The following is a 16,639-nucleotide window of genomic DNA, read 5'->3' as shown; positions in this document are numbered from 1 at the left end:
AAAGGAAAAATATTTTTTAAAGACATTTATAGAATGACACCATTTATATGAATCATAAAAACATATTATACGATGCCACATGTATTAGATGGATACATATCTAGACAGTACAAATATAAAAAGTCACTGTAAAGAGTCAAACTAGCTTTAAGATAGGTTATGTCTGGGGAGGCGGGCAGGACTGTGGAATGAGAAGCATCTTGGCCATCTTTGTAATATTTTATTTCCTTAAAAAATATCTTAAAAAGTGGGGCACCTGGGTGGCTCAGTGGGTTAAAGCCTCTGCCTTCGGCTCAGGTCATGATCCCGGGATTCTGGGATAGAGCCCCGCTTTGGGCTCTCTGCTCAGCGGCAAGTCTGCTTCCTCCTCTCACTCTCTGCTTGCCTCTCAGCCTACTTGTGATCTCTCTGTCTAATAAATAAATAAAATCTTTAAAAAAAAGTCTTAAAGGGGCGCCTGGGTGGCTCAGCGGGTTAAAGCCTCTGCCTTCGGCTCAGGTCATGATCTCAGGGTCCTGGGATGGAGCCCCACATCAGGCTCTCTGCTCAGCAGGGAGCTTGCTTCCCTTCCTCTCTCTGCCTGCCTCTCTGCCTGCCTGTGATCTCTGTCTGTCAAATAAATAAATAAAATCTTAAAAAAAAATAAAATAAAATAAAATAAATCTTAAAAATACCTAAAGCATATGAAAAAAGAACATTTAAAAACTCTATTTGTCTATTATGTTCTGTACTTAGCTTGTTAAGGAAAAGTTTTTACAAGTTTTTAAAGATTTTATTTATTTATTTGACAGAGGTGGGGGGAACACAGCAGGGGGAGTGGGAAAGGGAGAAGCAGGCTCCCTGCTGAGCAGGAATTCTGATGCAGGGCTCAACCCCAGGACCCTGAGATCATGACCTGAGCCAAAGGAAAGCAGATGCTTAACAATGGAGCCATCCAGGCACCCCAAAAGTTTTAAGAAAAATAGTCAGTGCCTCAGTGGGGCACCTGACTGGCTCAGTCAGCAGAATGTGCGACTCTCTCTCTCTCTCTTTTTTTTTAAGTTATCTTTATTAACATATAATGTATTATTTGCCCCAGGGGTACAGTCTGTGCATCATCAGTTTACACATTTCACAGCAGGAACATGTGACTCTTTTTTTTTTTTTTTTTTAATTTTAGGAACATGTGACTCTTGATCTCAGGTTTGTATACCCACATTGGGTGTAGACATTACTTAAAAATAAAACCTTAAAAAAAGGAAAAATAATAGCCAAGTATCCTTATAAGATTACAAAAAGCCACTTTCTCTTTCTCTGCCATATTTAAAAAAATAAATAAATAAACTCTACGTCCAATGTGGGGCTTGAACTCATGACCCCAAGATCAAGAGTCACATGCTCTACCGACTGAGCCAGCCAGGCACCCCTTCCACCATGCTTTTTAAGACAAATCCCTGGCACTCAACTTTGAAAGATTTCATTTTCACCAGCTGAGTAAAGCTAGCATAGAGAAGTGACAGGAGCCCTTTACTCAATAAACAAAGGTTCCATTTGTTTTCCATAGAATCTCATATTCTCAAATCTGAACTGAATGGGGTTTAAGATTTAGGAGCAACTCTTTGAAATGTACACCTGTTCAGTGTGCAGAAAAATATTTCACCTGTCTCCTAAAGACTCTGGTGTCATTACTTTCCTTTTGGGGGTGTAGGGGGAGGCTTAAACTCACATCCCCTGAGATCAAGACCTGAGCTGAGATTAAGAGTTAGACATGGGGTGCCTGGCTGGTTCAGTTGGTTAAGCATCAGACTCTTAATTTCAGCTCAGGTCATGATCTCAGGATTGTGAGATCAAGCCCCACATTGGGCTCTGTGCTGGCCATGGAGCCTGCTTAAGATTCTCTCTCTCTTTCCCTCTGCCCCATCCCTCCCTGTTTCTCTGCCTCTCTTTAAAAACAAAACAAAACAAAACAAAACAAAACAAAACAGTATTGGATGCTTAACCACCCAGGTGTCCCTACTGTCATTGCCTCCAATTACCTTGGATGGACTGTTGACAGTCAATACCTTCAGTTTAAAAAACAAAACAAAACTGGGGCACCTGGGTGGCTCAGTGGGTTAAAGCCTCTGCCTTCGGCTCAGGTCATGATCCCAGGGTCCTGGGATCGAGCCCTGCATCGGGCTCTCTGCTTGGCCAGGAGCCTGCTTCCTCCTCTCTCTCTGCCTACCTCTGCCTACTTGTGATCTCTGTCTGTCAAATAAATAAATAAAATAAAAAAAAAAAGCCTTCAGTTTACATCACCTTTTTTTTTTTTTTAAGATTTTATTTATTTGACAGAGAGAGAGCCTAAGAGAGAGTACAAGCAGTGGGAGCTTCAGTGGGAGAGGGAGAAGCAGGCTCCCTGCTCAGCAGGTCTTGATGCGAGAACCCTGGGATCGTGACCCGAGCTGAAGGCAGACAGTCAACCGACTGAGCCGCTCAGGTGCCCCTATATCACATTTTTTTAAACTGATATTTTGGGGGCACCTAGGTGGCTTAGTCGGTTGAGCATCTGCCTTCAGCCCGGGTCATGATCTCGGGGTCCTCGGATCTCAGGCTCCCTGCTCAGCGGGGAGTCTGCCTCTCCCTTTGCCTCTCCCCCTCCCCCACCCACTCATGCTTGTTCTCTCTCTAAAATAAATAAATAAATAAAATCTTTTGAAAAAATAAACTGATATTTTGATCCTTAGAAGGTAAACAGAAGCGTCTGCAAATCAGTAGCACGGTATTCACGGAAGTAACCAAAAAATGATACACTAGTTGTCCCATTCAGCCAAGGCCATTAGTGCTGTCTCAGCCCCTTACGATGGTGTGAAGATACAAATATCAAAAAACCTGAAGGTGAGAAAAATACAAGGTTAACAGAAGCCACGTCTGAATCCATTAAAATTTACCTTAGAATCTTATACTCTTTCATCGGGGTAGAACCCTTGAAATTATCTAGGTAAACTCATTGATCTCAAGATCTTAAATATTATTATTATTATAATTTTTTAAAGATTTTATTTATTTGAGAGAGAGCATGCACCTAAGTGAGGGGGAAGGGGAGAGGGAGAGAGAGAAGCAGGCTCCCCACTGAGCAGGGAACCCAACACAGGGTTTGATCCCAAGACCCCTGGATTACAGCCCCATGTTGGGTGTAGAGATTACTTAAAAATAAAATCTTTTTAAAAAATAAAATAAACTGGGCCTGGGTGGCCCAGTCAGTTGGGTGTCCAACTCTTGATTTGGGCTCAGGTCATTGTGTTGGAGTAATGGCTCCTGGCACTGGACTTGCAGCCTACTTCTCCTTCTCTCTCTCCCTTTCCCTCTGCACCCCCCTACTTGCATTTGGGTGCATATTCTTTCTCTCTCAAAAGAATTTTTTTAAGGAGGTGCCTGGATGGCTCAGTCAGTTAAGCATCTATCTGCCTTTGGCTCAGGTCACGGGGTTGAGTCCCACATTGGGCTCCCTGCCAGTGGGGAGTGTGCTTCCTTCTCCCTCTGTCCACTGCTCCCCCTGCTTGTGTGCTCGTCCCCTCTTTCTCTCTCTGTGTCAAATAAAGAAATAAAATCTTGAAAACTTTTTTCTTAATTTTTTTTTTTAAAAAGGAAGCCACCCCTTGACTTTGGGCTTCTACCCTCCAGAACTGTGAGAATAAATTTCTATTGTCTTAATCCACCCACTTTGTGGTATTTCATTAGAGCTAAGGAAACTAAGAAAATAAACCAAAGAACTCTTGTTTGGGTGCGTTTTACCTTCCAACGTGTAGCACGTCATGTGTCTTTAAAACACAAGAACACACAAGCACACACCCACATGCTGTCCGAACAACGACGTTGTCACAGACCACACAGCCTCTGCCAGATCCCACTGTGCACCCGCCAGAGGATGAGAGCCATCCAGGCAAAGTGCAAGGTTTGTTGTGAAATGGTTTTGACCTCACGGACCCCAAAACAGGGTACACTGAGAACTGCTAACTAATCCAAATCCCTTCCCTTTTACAGACCAGGAAACCAAAGCCCAAAGGTGGGAAGGAGCCTCCCCTTAGTCTTGGGCTAGAGTCCCAGCTTCCTGACTCCCTTGTGGGGGGTTCCTAGAACCACAGAGCCGCAGAACAAATGTTTAGGGGAGGGGCGAGAGCAAGTAACAGGAACGGAACCAACTAGTTAGTCTAGACTAGACACTGCTCTAAACTGTGTTACATCACTAAGTACAGGATATAGATACGTATATTAAACTCTCCCCCCCACTAGGGGCGCCTGGGTGGCTCAGTGGGTTAAGCCGCTGCCTTCGGCTCAGGTCATGGTCTCGGTGTCCTGGTATCGAGCCCCGCATCGGGCTCTCTGCTCGGCGGGGAACCTGCTTCCTCCTCTCTCTCTGCCTGCCTCTCTGCCTGCTTGTGATCTCTCTCTGTCAAATAAATAAATAAAATCTTTAAAAAAAAAAAAAAAAAAAAAAACTCTCCCCCTAAAGTGAGGCTTGAACTCACAACTATGAGACCGAGAGTCTCATACTCTGACTGAGCCAGCCAGGTGTCCCAAGTACAGCTCCTCTAAATCAGCTTGTGCATAGCACTCTTTTATTTTGTTTTATTTTATTTTATTTTATTTTATTTTGAGATTTGAAAGAGACAGAGAGCATGAGGGAAAGCATGAGCAGGGGATAGTGGCAGAGGGAGAAGGAGAAGCAGGATCCCCACTGAGCAGAAAGCCCAACCTGGGGCTCGATCCAGGACCTGAGATCATGGCCTGAGCCAAAGGCAGTTGCTTAACCAACTGAGCCACCCCAGTCCTCATTTATTTTAAGAAAAGTGATTTAGGGGCGTCTAGCTGGCTTGGTCAGTAGAGCACACAAATCTTGATCTTAGTGTCACGAGTTCAAGCCCCACATTGGGGGTGGAGCCTACTTAAAAACAAAACAAAACAAAAAAAGTGATAGAAAGGGTATGGCCCATATTTTAAGAGACAAGAGTAAGCTCCTTTCCCCAACATCTAAGGCAATATGTGATTGTGATGCCAAGGATGTCTAGGGTGCTCATGACCCCCTGGGGTTGGTGTGTGGGGGGGGAAATGGGGCAGGGTGGGGGGCGGTCAACGACCCAAAGAAGATTACAAACCACTGCAAGAGGGCAAGGTCATCCGGGAATGCTGACTCAGAGGCTTCTCTCTGGGCTGTACGTGGACTTTGAAATCAATCTACTTCTCCCTCTTCCTGCATGACACTCCACACATGTGTGATGGGACCTCTCTCAGCCCTGAGCCTTTCATGCCCATGTCTCATGACCTGAAACCAGATGTGTACAAAACAGCGAATTCATTCAAAAGTCATGTGAAGAATAACCTCTACCTGCCCCAGTCATCAAATAACAGAATAATTCAGGGCTGTAGGGACAGAGAGGGGGCCCCCAGAGGCACAGACTTTGTAGTTTCATTCCAGGACAACCAAATGTTCGTATAAATACAAACCTTATAATGGTGATGTTTAAAATTCTAAATATTTTATTTTATTATTTTTTAAAAGATTTTATTTATTTATTTGACAGACAGAGATCACAAGTAGGCAGAGAGGCAGGCAGAGAGAGAGGGGGAAGCAGGCTCCCCACTGAGCAGAGAGCCTGATGCGGGGCTTGATCCCAGGACCCTGAGACCATGACGCGAGCCGAAGGCAAAGGCTTAACCTACTGAGCCACCCAGGCACCCCTAAAATTCTAAATATTTTAATACTTGGGCATATATTGGATAGATCTTGATGGACTAAATTCAGCTCTAGATAACTTAGTAAGATTTTTCTAATTGGAAATAAACAGCAAAAAAAAAAAAAAGGCATATGCATTTGAGACAAATAAAATCTTGTCATTGTTCCTCCAACGTTTCTAAAGTTCAATTTCATGATAACCAAACATTTCAGTTATTTGTCTTTGCACGGTCATGTTCGTTAATCAGCTGCACTTGCCCAAATCACATTATTTTTGGAGGCTTCTGAGCAGAGAAATTAGCAGATTGATTTCTCATCTAAACACCAAAATATGCAGCATAAAAACAACTTTAAAAAAAAAACCTTCAGGGGCGCCTGGGTGGCTCAGTGGGTTAAGCCGCTGCCTTCGGCTCAGGTCATGATCTCAGGGTCCTGGGATCGAGCCCCGCATCGGGCTCTCTGCTCAGCAGGAAGCCTGCTTCCCTCTCTCTCTCTCTCTGCCTGCCTCTCCGTCTACTTGTGATCTCTCTCTCTGTCAAATAAATAAATAAAAAATCTTTTAAAAAAAAAAAAAACCTTCAGTTGAACAAATGTTGGAAATAACTCATAGTTTATTTTTGTATATTTTGTGGGACAACTAAAAGATATCATGGCCATTTCTGGGAAAGGAAATTTATCTTCCAAAGATGGTGTCGGTTCACCTTTAAATTCACAAAGGCTGTAACTGCTCCTGGCCAAAGTTCTTTCCCCCCACTACCCCCCACCGAGTGGGATTTAATTGCCTAACCCCCCACATCCCTACTTATGTATTCTGTTTATACCTTGCAGCAATAAAAAGTAGTTCACTCTTGGATTTTATCTGGTAAAATATCACAGTTTAATTAAATTATTTTGGTCTGAGTCCAAAACAGCCTCTTCGCGATGTCATGGAAGTTAGAGGTTTTCTGATGGATGCCAAGACTATTAAGACGGTACGAACATTATGGTCATTATGCATCAATGTATTATGGTCATCTCTATTTTACAGTTCATTATTTAATACTGCTTGTCTAAAAGGTCAAAGTCTTTATAGGATCATTTGGCTCCTTCTTGGCTGACTTACAAATAATTTCACAAATATTTTGGTGTCACCATCGTTTGTTGACAAAGATCTGATTAAGGATATGGAACTTTCCGATTATAAATGTCACACTGCCTTACCCAAACACCCTTCAGCATGTCCTTATTCCAAATAATACCAGCTTGTCCCATAGATATGACATACATTCCTAATATGGCAAACTGGTTTTTAAAAATCATCTTCCTTTCATTATAAATCTCAGAAATCAGTCATCTAAGTTGTATCTCCTTGTCATTATTGCACACTAAAAAGTGCCTTCATTTCTACAGTAGAATAACATAGCATAAGGTATAGTGAAAACCAGTCATTGTCTAGCTAACACATCTCCTTTTTCAACACAGCATGTTCAGATAAAATGTGTTTTAGTTTAGTGCTATGTTCTAGCACTGAATAAATAAATATGGAATTTTAAGCCTAATTTTACTATCAAATAAATTATCTGATAATAATACATAATTCTTAAATTCTCAAACTGAGAATGCAATCTTTCTCAATAAATATAGACACGATTTAGAAAAAAAGTGCCTTCATATTAAAAAAAAAAAAAAAAAGGAGGGGCGCCTGGGTGGCTCAGTGGGTTAAGCTGCTGCCTTCAGCTCAGGTCGTGATCTCAGGGTCCTGGGATCGAGTCCCGCATCGGGCTCTCTGCTCAGCAGGGAGCCTGCTTCCCTCTCTCTCTCTCTCTCTCTCTGCCTGCCTCTCCGTCTACTTGTGATCTCTCTCTGTCAAATAAACAAATAAAATCTTTAAAAAAAAAAAAGGAAAGCTGAAGAAATGGGAAAAATATCAAAAGAGACTTTTCATAACAAAATATTTTATGTTTTAATGAATGAAACCCATCAAAAGCACAAAAATTCTAAAGGGATCACATACATGCAAGAAATCATTCCAAAGCAGAAAACGCATTTAGTATCTGGAAGACTGTTCCCTGCACTAAGGAAACGCGTTAGGGATACACTCAGCCACGCCACTGTGATTCTTGCCAATCGCCTCTTTGTCAACCTGTCCCTTACAGAGGAACACGAATCGATTTCTTTTTTCACAAACCGATTTTTGATGCTCATTAAAAAGAGCACAGTGATTCCTTCATCCACATCTTGACTCAAAATCTCAACCTTTTTATTTATTTGCAAAGGATAAGAACATCAGAGTTATCTGTAATAACTGGTCCATCACACAAATATTTGTTCCCTGTCAATGCAAGACTTTTTCCTGGGAGCAGAGCCTCACTTTGGATCTAGCAAATACCTTGGAAGGCCCCCTCGAAGATTTGATGCTTTGCGTTTCACTAACTGCTTGGCATTCCTTTGAGGCTGGTAAGTGGGCTAGGCTGCACTTGGGAGAGCTGATTTCGGTGGGTTGTCTTGAATTACTTTGGTCCACTATTGCAAGGTTGCCAGTGAAGACATGGATGCCTGGCAGAATGGTTAATCAATAATTATTAAGCCAGGGATTCGACCAGGAAGGGTCTTTCTAGATGAAATAGTTATCCACTGTCACTATCTGGGGGGAGGGGAAGAGTCAATGCAGAATCGTATTTCTCATCCCACACAAAATAAAACCTCATTATCTAAAGAGTTAAATAGAACATAGGTTGGGGCACCTGGCAGGCTCAGTCACTAGAGCATGCGACTCTTTTTTTTTTTTTTTTTTTTTAAGATTTTATTTATTTATTTGACAGAGAGAGATCACAAGTAGACAGAGAGGCAGGCAGAGAGAGAGAGGAGGAAGCAGGCTCCCTGCTGAGCAGAGAGCCCGATGCGGGACTCGATCCCAGGACCCTGAGATCATGACCTGAGCCGAAGGCAGCGGCTTAACCCACTGAGCCACCCAGGCACCCCTAGAGCATGCGACTCTTGATCTTGGGGTCACGAGTTCAAACCCTACATTGGGTGTAGAGATCACTTAAATAAATAGTTAAATATAACAAATACAAATATTTATTTATTTTTTTTAGATTTTTTATTTATTTATTTGACAGAGAGAGATCACAAGTAGGCAGAGAGGCAGGCAGAGAGAGAGGAAGGGAAGCAGGCTCCCTGCTGAGCAGAGAGCCCGATGCGGGGCTCGATCCCAGGACCCTGAGATCATGACCTGAGCCGAAGGTAGAGGCTTTAACCCACTGAGCCACCCAGGCGCCCCACAAATACAAATATTTAAACTTGGGGGAAATTTAGGTGACTGTTTCCCCTAAAATGTTTTCCAACCTGCCAACGTTCTACTGCCCCGGGGCCCAGACCTCAGGTTTTTCTCTTCTCTCTACACTCAGCCTGGGTGTGGCCCCTGGGCTTACAGCTTGGCACGGAAGCTCGTGCCAATGACTCCCAGACGCATGCTCTGGCCCAGACCTCTTCCCAGGGCTCCAGACTCATAGCTCGGCGGGCCTCCGTGGCATTTCAGACCAGCCAGGGCCCAAACCAGACTCCTGCTTTCCCTCCCTCAGACTTGCTCCTTCCTGGATTTTCTTGTCTCAGCTGATGGCAACTCAATCCTTCTGGCTGTTTGACCCAAAACCTCAGAATCGTCCTCAATCTACCTCTTTTTTTTATACCCCACATCCAATTTGTTGGCAGATCCTACCTTGAAAATGGATCCAGGCTCTGACCACTTCTGACCCCTCCTCGCAAGGCTTCCATCCTGGTCCAGAGATCAGGGTAGTCGCTTCCTCATACCAACTCTCAGTCCAGTCTCTGTGGAGCCACTAGAGCAATTGTTTTAAGACTTAAGTCAGATTTTTGCCTTTCTCCCCTCAAACAAATCCACTGGCTTCCAACTCACCCAGAGATTCACCAGGGGCCTACAAAATCCCACGTGATCTGGTCCCATGTTTTCTCTATGGTCTCATTCTCCCCTGCCATCCATCTGGCCCCTTTTGCTCCAGCCACACTGGCCTCCTGGCTGCTACTCCCACAGATAAGCGGTTTGGCACCCTGGGGTGTCAACGTTTGTCATCTTCTGTCTGAAGGGCCCTCTTGTGGATTGAACTGTTTCCTCCAAAAAGGTATGTCCAAGGCCTAGCCCCCTAGGACCTATGAATGGGACCTGATTTGAAAATAGGGTCTTCGACACACAAAAATAAACTCAAAATAGATGAAAGACCTCAACGTGAGACAGGAATCCATCAAAATCCTTGAGAAAAACACAGGCAGCAACCTCTTCGAGCTCACCGCAGCAACTTCTTCCTAGACACATCGCCAAAGGCAAGGGGAACAAGGGCAAAAATGAACTCTTGGGACTTCATCAAGATCAAAAGCTTTTGCACAGCAAAGGAAACAGTCAACAAAACCAAAAGACAACTGACAGAATGGGAGAAGATATTCACAAATGACATACCAGATAAAGGGCTAGTATCTGAAATCTATAAAGAACTTATCAAACTCAACACCCAAAGAACAAATAATCCAATCAAGAAATGGGCAGAAGACATGAACAGACATTTCTTCAAAGAAGACATCCAGATGGTCAACAGACACATGAAAAAGTGGTCAACGTCGGTCAGCATCAGGGAAATACAAATCAAAACCACAATGAGATACCACCTCACACCAGTCAGAATGGCTAAAATTAACAAGTCAGGAAACGACAGATGTTGGAGAGGATGCGGAGAAAGGAGAACCCTTCCACTCTGTCAGTGGGAATGCAAGCTGGTGCAGCTACTCTGGAAAACAGGGTGGAGTTTCCTCAGAAAGTTTGAAAATAGAGCTACCTTACGACCCAGCAATCACACCACTGGGTATTTACCCTAAAGATACAAATGTAGTGATCCAAAGGGGCACGTGCACCCGAATGTTTATAGCAGCAATGTCCACAATAGCCAAACTATGGAAAAAACCTAGATGTCCATCAACAGATGAATGGATAAAGAATATGTGGTGTACACACACACACACACACACACACACACACACACACACACACACACACCATGGAATACTATGCAGCCATGAAAAGATACGAAATCTTGCCATTTGCGACAACAGGGATGGAACTAGAGGGTATTATGCTGAGTGAAATAAGTCAATCAGAGAAAGATAATTATCTTATGATCTCCCTGATATGAGGAATTTGAGAGGCAGAGTGGGAGGTTTGGGGGGTAGGGAAGGAAAAAATGAAACAAGATGGGATCAGGAGGGAGACAAACCATAAGAGACTCTTAATCTCACAAAACAAACTGATAGTTCCTGGGGGAAGAGGGGTATGGAGAGGGTGGTTATGTTATGGACATTGGGGAGGTTATGTGCTATGGTGAGTGCTGTTAAGTGTGTAAGCCTGATGATTCTCAGACCTGTACCCCTGGAGCAAATAATACATTATATGTTAATAAAAATAATTAAAATAAAAAAAAAATAAATAACACTGCTATAAAAAGAAAACAGGGTCTTCGCAAATGTTATCATTGGGTTAGGGCGGGCGTTAAATCCCATGACTGGGGTTCTTACAAGGAGAGAGCAATCCAGACGCAGAAGAGACACACAGGGAGGAGAAGGCCAGGTGGAGACAAGGACAGAGAGGGCAGTGATACACCGACACACTCCTTAGTCACCCAGGAAATGCTAGAGGAGATAAGGAAGGATCCTCCCCTAGAGTATTCAGAGAGAGCACAGCCCTGCTGAGGCCTTGATCTTGGACTCCGGACCCCAGGACTATGATAGAATAAATTTTTGTCATTTCCAGCCACCTAGTTTGTGGTCATTTGGATTACGGCAGCCTTCGGAAAGTAGCACATCACCCCCCACCCCGCCCCAATACCAGATGCTTCACACCGTCCCTTGGATGGGGCTGCTTGCAGGAAGGGCTCCCAGGGCTGACCCACTCTGTTCTTCGCCCTCTTCTCAGGTCACCCCCAGCCTCATCCTCTCTCCGTGCCCAGCCCCGGGGACGCTCCCATTGTCTGGGCAGGGCCCACGGGGGCCCCTTCTCTCTCTGTCCTCTTTCCAGTTCTCTCAGAGTGACATAAGGTCTGCTGCTTTTTCCTGCTGAGCCCCCAAAAGGGGGATATTGATTGTTCCTTGGCCTTTAGATTTTTGCTGCACCTGTCATATTCTTGAAACAACATGGATGCTTCTTCCTAAGGGAGGAACAAAGGAAGTGGGAAAAAGAACAGCGCAAATAGTAATAGTTCAAGGACTGCAAGACATTATCTTGCTTGATTAGCTAATGGACAAGTTGGGTTCACTGGAAAGCAACACTGGAAAGAGAGAACACAAACTTTAACCCGTTTGTAGCTGGATGCCTCCCCCCTCATACCTTTCTTCCACCTCCGACTCCTTCAGCTAATCCCCTATGATAAAGAAGCAAAAACGAGGGCGCTCAGCTGGCTCAGTCGGTAGAGTGTCCCACTCATGGTCTCAGAGTCCTGAGTTCGAGCCCCAGGATGGATGTGGAGTTCCCTTAAAAAAAAAAAAAAAAAAAAAAGGACCTGGGTATGCCAATTATATCTCAATAAAACTGAAAAAAAAAAAAGAAGAAGAAGAAGAAGAAGAAGCAAGAATGGTAGGAACCCATGATGGCAATGGGATAAGTAGGAACAGGTCATATGCACGATGTTTCTGCCCTGCAAAGATCTGAGCCAACGTTACTCAGTCTTGCTGCTATAACAGGCCCAGAACATCACGATCCCAGCTCTGATACTCACACGTTGGCATTTCAGGGGTGGGGGTGTGCCTTGCACCCCACCCCAGCTGGGGGCTGATGACTCAGGTGGCAGAGGGTCTGTGGGAGGCAACAGATGGAAAGCCGGGAAGACCAGCAGTGGGAAGGACAGAGGATAGGGTCCTCTGGGGGAAGCCATATTCCAGGAGAGAGACAGAGAGCTCAGTAGAGCAAGAACCCTTCTCGTGCCTGGAAACAGAAGGGTGGTCAGTGTTTTTCTTATTGAAAAGTGGTTCAGATTCCCACGCATTTGTTCTTCCATTTTCAACCGTAGCATGGTGGCTCGTGACTTTCCAAAGGAGGCGGAAAAGATCACTCTGCGTGCTCTTGCGGGAAACCGTAATAAGCATCACAGAGAAGAAACCCTCCTGTAAGCCTTGCCAGGAAGTGGAGAGGTTGAGAGGAGTAGCTGGAGGACAAGGCAAGCCAGGCACCGCTCCAGACAAAGCAGCTCAGAGTCACTGAGGACAGAAGGATGGACCTCCGCTGGACAAGGACAAAACCAGCCAGGCAGGGGCAGAGTCACGGTAGAGGAAGCTTACCCATCACTAAGTCAGCAGGCAGCCGCTCACAGGCTGGCCCCCAGAGGCACACGCAGGCTCCCAGGGAACGTGGGGGCCTGTGCTGGGGTCGGGGGGCCCAGCTAGGTGCTTCCCGAAATCAACACACTGCTTTGCCCCAATCCTGGAAAAACCACTAAGGACCCTTTTGCTCAGGACCTCACAGCAAGAACAGAGAGCCGGATGGAGGGGCCAGACTCCCGCCTATGCTCAGCCCTGACTATGCCCAAGCTCCAGAGGGACAACTTAGGGGCCAGGACCCGGACCAAGCTGCCTGGCTTGCCCATGCCCTTGAACTGGTCCTCCTCTGGTAGGAGCTCCCCTTCCTTCTTCCCTTTGCTGAAAGCTGTTAGTGAAAGGGGTTTACCTTTGCCAGAAAAGTTGCTTTCCCTTCCTCTTCCTCAGCCTTTGCTTATAAGGGCCAAAGGAACTGAATTCTTTATTTGTTTGCTTGTTTGTTTCAAGTTTTTTTGTTTAAATTCTGGTGAGTTAACATATAGCATAATATTGCTTTCAGGAATAGAATTTGGTGGTTCATCACTTTCATACAACACCCAGTGCTCATCCCAACAAGGGCCCTCCTTAACACCCATCACCCATCTAGCCCCTTCCCACCCACCACCCCTCCATCAACCTTCCGTTTGTTCTCTAGAGTTAGGAATCTATTTTACGGTTTGCCTCCCGCTATTTTCCCCCCAATGTTCATCTGTTTTGTTTCTTAAATTCCACATGAGTGAAATCATATAGTATCTGTCTTTCTCTGATTTATTTCACTTAGCATGATACACTCTAGCTCCATCCACTTCGTTACAAATGGCAAGATTTTATTCTTTTCATGGCTGAGTAATATTCCATTGTATATACATAGACCACATCTTTTTTAGCCATTCGTCACTCGATGAACACTTGGGCTCTCTCCGTAGTTTGGCTATTGTTGTTGATGATGCTATTATATAAACACTGGGGTCCTGAGATCTCAAGTGCTGGCTGAGGGCATGTCCCCCCTTGGTTATGCGGAACTCCCAATGGATTTTGCTCTCCAAATCTCATGTGCCAACAACTCCAAGATCCCCTGCCCCCACCCCCGCATATGAATAAAGGGACTTAGAAATGACAAGACCTCATACAGAGACTGTCATTGTTACTTTGCGGGTATCAGTTAGGACCAAGGACACCTGGGCAGGCAAGGGTGTGCTTTCTTGGGGCTCAAACATCCGAGGTCAGTGGTTACTTTCCATTCTAGTCTCTATCTTTCCTTTGACTGCGGTAACCTGATTATGGACATACTAGTTCTATGTTGGTCGGTGGGTTAATCAGAGCCAGGGGCCTTATTTCAGGGGGAGGGGCTGCAACCCACACCGACAGCCCCCCAAATTGGTCAAGGCCTTAGATTTTTAGCCAGTGTCCGGGATGTAGATTTTGCTCTGGGATGTAGATTTCTTCACTGCTGATAGTTCTAGGGTTTCTGGAGGTGTTGGCCAGACACCTGCGAGCATCTTTTAACCCCAGCGGCTCTTCGCCAAATATTTCAGCCTCTTTTCTCTGGAGCCTGCCGACGCTTGATGCTGTGGCTAAGATGAGGTCCAACATTGCATTACAGCAAGGGAAGGGCATGGACGTGATGCCCAAGAGGAGAGAGCCAAGGGTCTGATCACTCTCCCACCCAGACTGGGTGTTTTCCCATCTCCTTCTGTGGAGTTGCTGATCCACCTGGCACAGAGAAGGGCAGAGCCAGACTGCAAGGCCAGAAACCCAACCCCAGAGTCTCTCTAAACAGGGGTGTGATGGAGCCCCTGTGGGAAATCCTCAACTCAGGCCTCCGTCTGATCTTGGGGGCCCTCTGATGAGCGGTGCTGCTCAGAACCCACGGGTTTCCTTCAAAGCGGATGCCCATGGTTGGTGCGCTGCGATGTGGCCTCCTGGGTCCTGCTCTCTCCAGGGTGCTCCCCAGACAGCCACCAGGACGTGCCACCCCAGCCCGCCTTGGCTTGTTTTCCTGGCAGTGCTGAGCACAGCTGTGCTGGAGGGAGGCCCCGAGGTCTGCTGATAGCACAATGCTTTGTGTCCCGGTGAGGGCCCGGCCAGACCAAATGAGACCCACGGCTTAGTACCCCCGAGCTCGAGCTCGGTTTTAGGGACAGCCCAGCAGAGTGGGGGCTGAGGGAGTGCATCATTCAGTCTCTCTGCCTCTGTTTCCTTTTTGTTCCTTCTGCTTTGAAAACACCGAACAAAAGTCGTCAATAGTGAAATCTGAGGGAGGGAGGGAGGTGCTTCCTGGAAGGTCCAGAGATCAAAGCAAGTCAGAGAAGAGCTCACTCTGACCGTGTCCCCACGGGCCGGCTCCTCTGTGCCTCGCCACAGCCTGTGCGATGACCAGGGAGAGTAGGTGTTGACAAGGACTTGCTCTCCAGGAATTTTCCTTTATCCAGCGACAGCTCCATTCATCTCCCTGAGCTCTGCCCACAGCTCTGGGCTGCCTTTGCTCTGGCCCCGAGCCCCTGCGAGCCGCCTGGTGCTGTCAGCTCGGAAGCGCAACCCCGAGCCAGCCAGCCGGGTCGAGCGCAGGGCGGGGAGGCCAGCCAGCCGGGCAGGGGGAGCCGGGTCCAGCAGGGCGGCAGGGCGAGGCTGGGAGGCCCGGGGCTCAGGACAGCTCCCACAGCGCCCCCTGGCGGCGCCGGGGTGCCCTAGCCCACCCCAACCTTTCAACACCACCCCCACCCCCCGCCCATGCGCCGGCGAGCCCAACTTCCCAGACACTAGGATGCCCTGCGCTCCATTAAGGAATCCCTCGATGAGAGCCTAGAGCGGGCCCAGGGACTACTGGGGGCGAAGCTCCTCCTTACACTGCGTGCCCCACACACCTCTCCCTGGCCCTGGCTCTGATTTCACCCTAGGATGGTGGGTGGAGGGGCACCTTGCCCTCCTGCCAGGGGCTGCTGAAGCTTCTCCAGGAGGCAGCTGGGGGAGGGCCTGGGGTCCTTTCTAGCCCCTTGGCCACAGGCATTTTTACACTTTGAAGCCGGGAGTCCGGGTCCCACATGGGCCAGCAGGTGGAAGGTTTCCTGCTGACTTTCCCTGGCCTGGCCTGGCTTAAACTCAGCTAAGGCCCTGACTCCCCCTAAGGGTTCTTTTCTTAATGATACTGAGAGGCATAGCTGAGGGTAAGACTGGGCGAGGGTGGGTGGTGGTGACCATAAAGTCTGAGCACATGCTCTATAAACACCGTGTTTCCAATGGGGATCTGTTGACAGTTGCTACAACTTAGATGAAAATGACATCTTTTCAACAAGTGGTGTTGGGACAACCAGACAGCCACATGCAACAGCTTACGTGAACAAAAGTGAGCTCTAATGGACCAAAGACCAAACAAAGTCCAAGAGCCAGAGCTTGACACTCAGAAACACAGGTTTACATCTTCAAGTCCTTGGATTAAACTAGGGTTTCTTTCTTTCTTTCTTTTCTTTTTTTTTTTTTTTAAGATTTTATTTATTTATTTGATAGACAGAGATCATAAGTAGGCAGAGAGAGGCACACAGAGAGAGGAAGGGAAGCAGGCTCCCTGCCGAGCAGAGAGCCCAATGCTGGGCTCGATCCCAGGACTCTGGGATCATGACC

The sequence above is a fragment of the Lutra lutra genome, chromosome 4 (assembly GCF_902655055.1).
Source record: "Lutra lutra chromosome 4, mLutLut1.2, whole genome shotgun sequence".
NCBI lineage: Eukaryota > Metazoa > Chordata > Mammalia > Carnivora > Mustelidae > Lutra > Lutra lutra.
The sequence above is the reverse complement of the archived record's forward strand: the minus strand, read 5'-3'. Positions refer to the sequence as shown.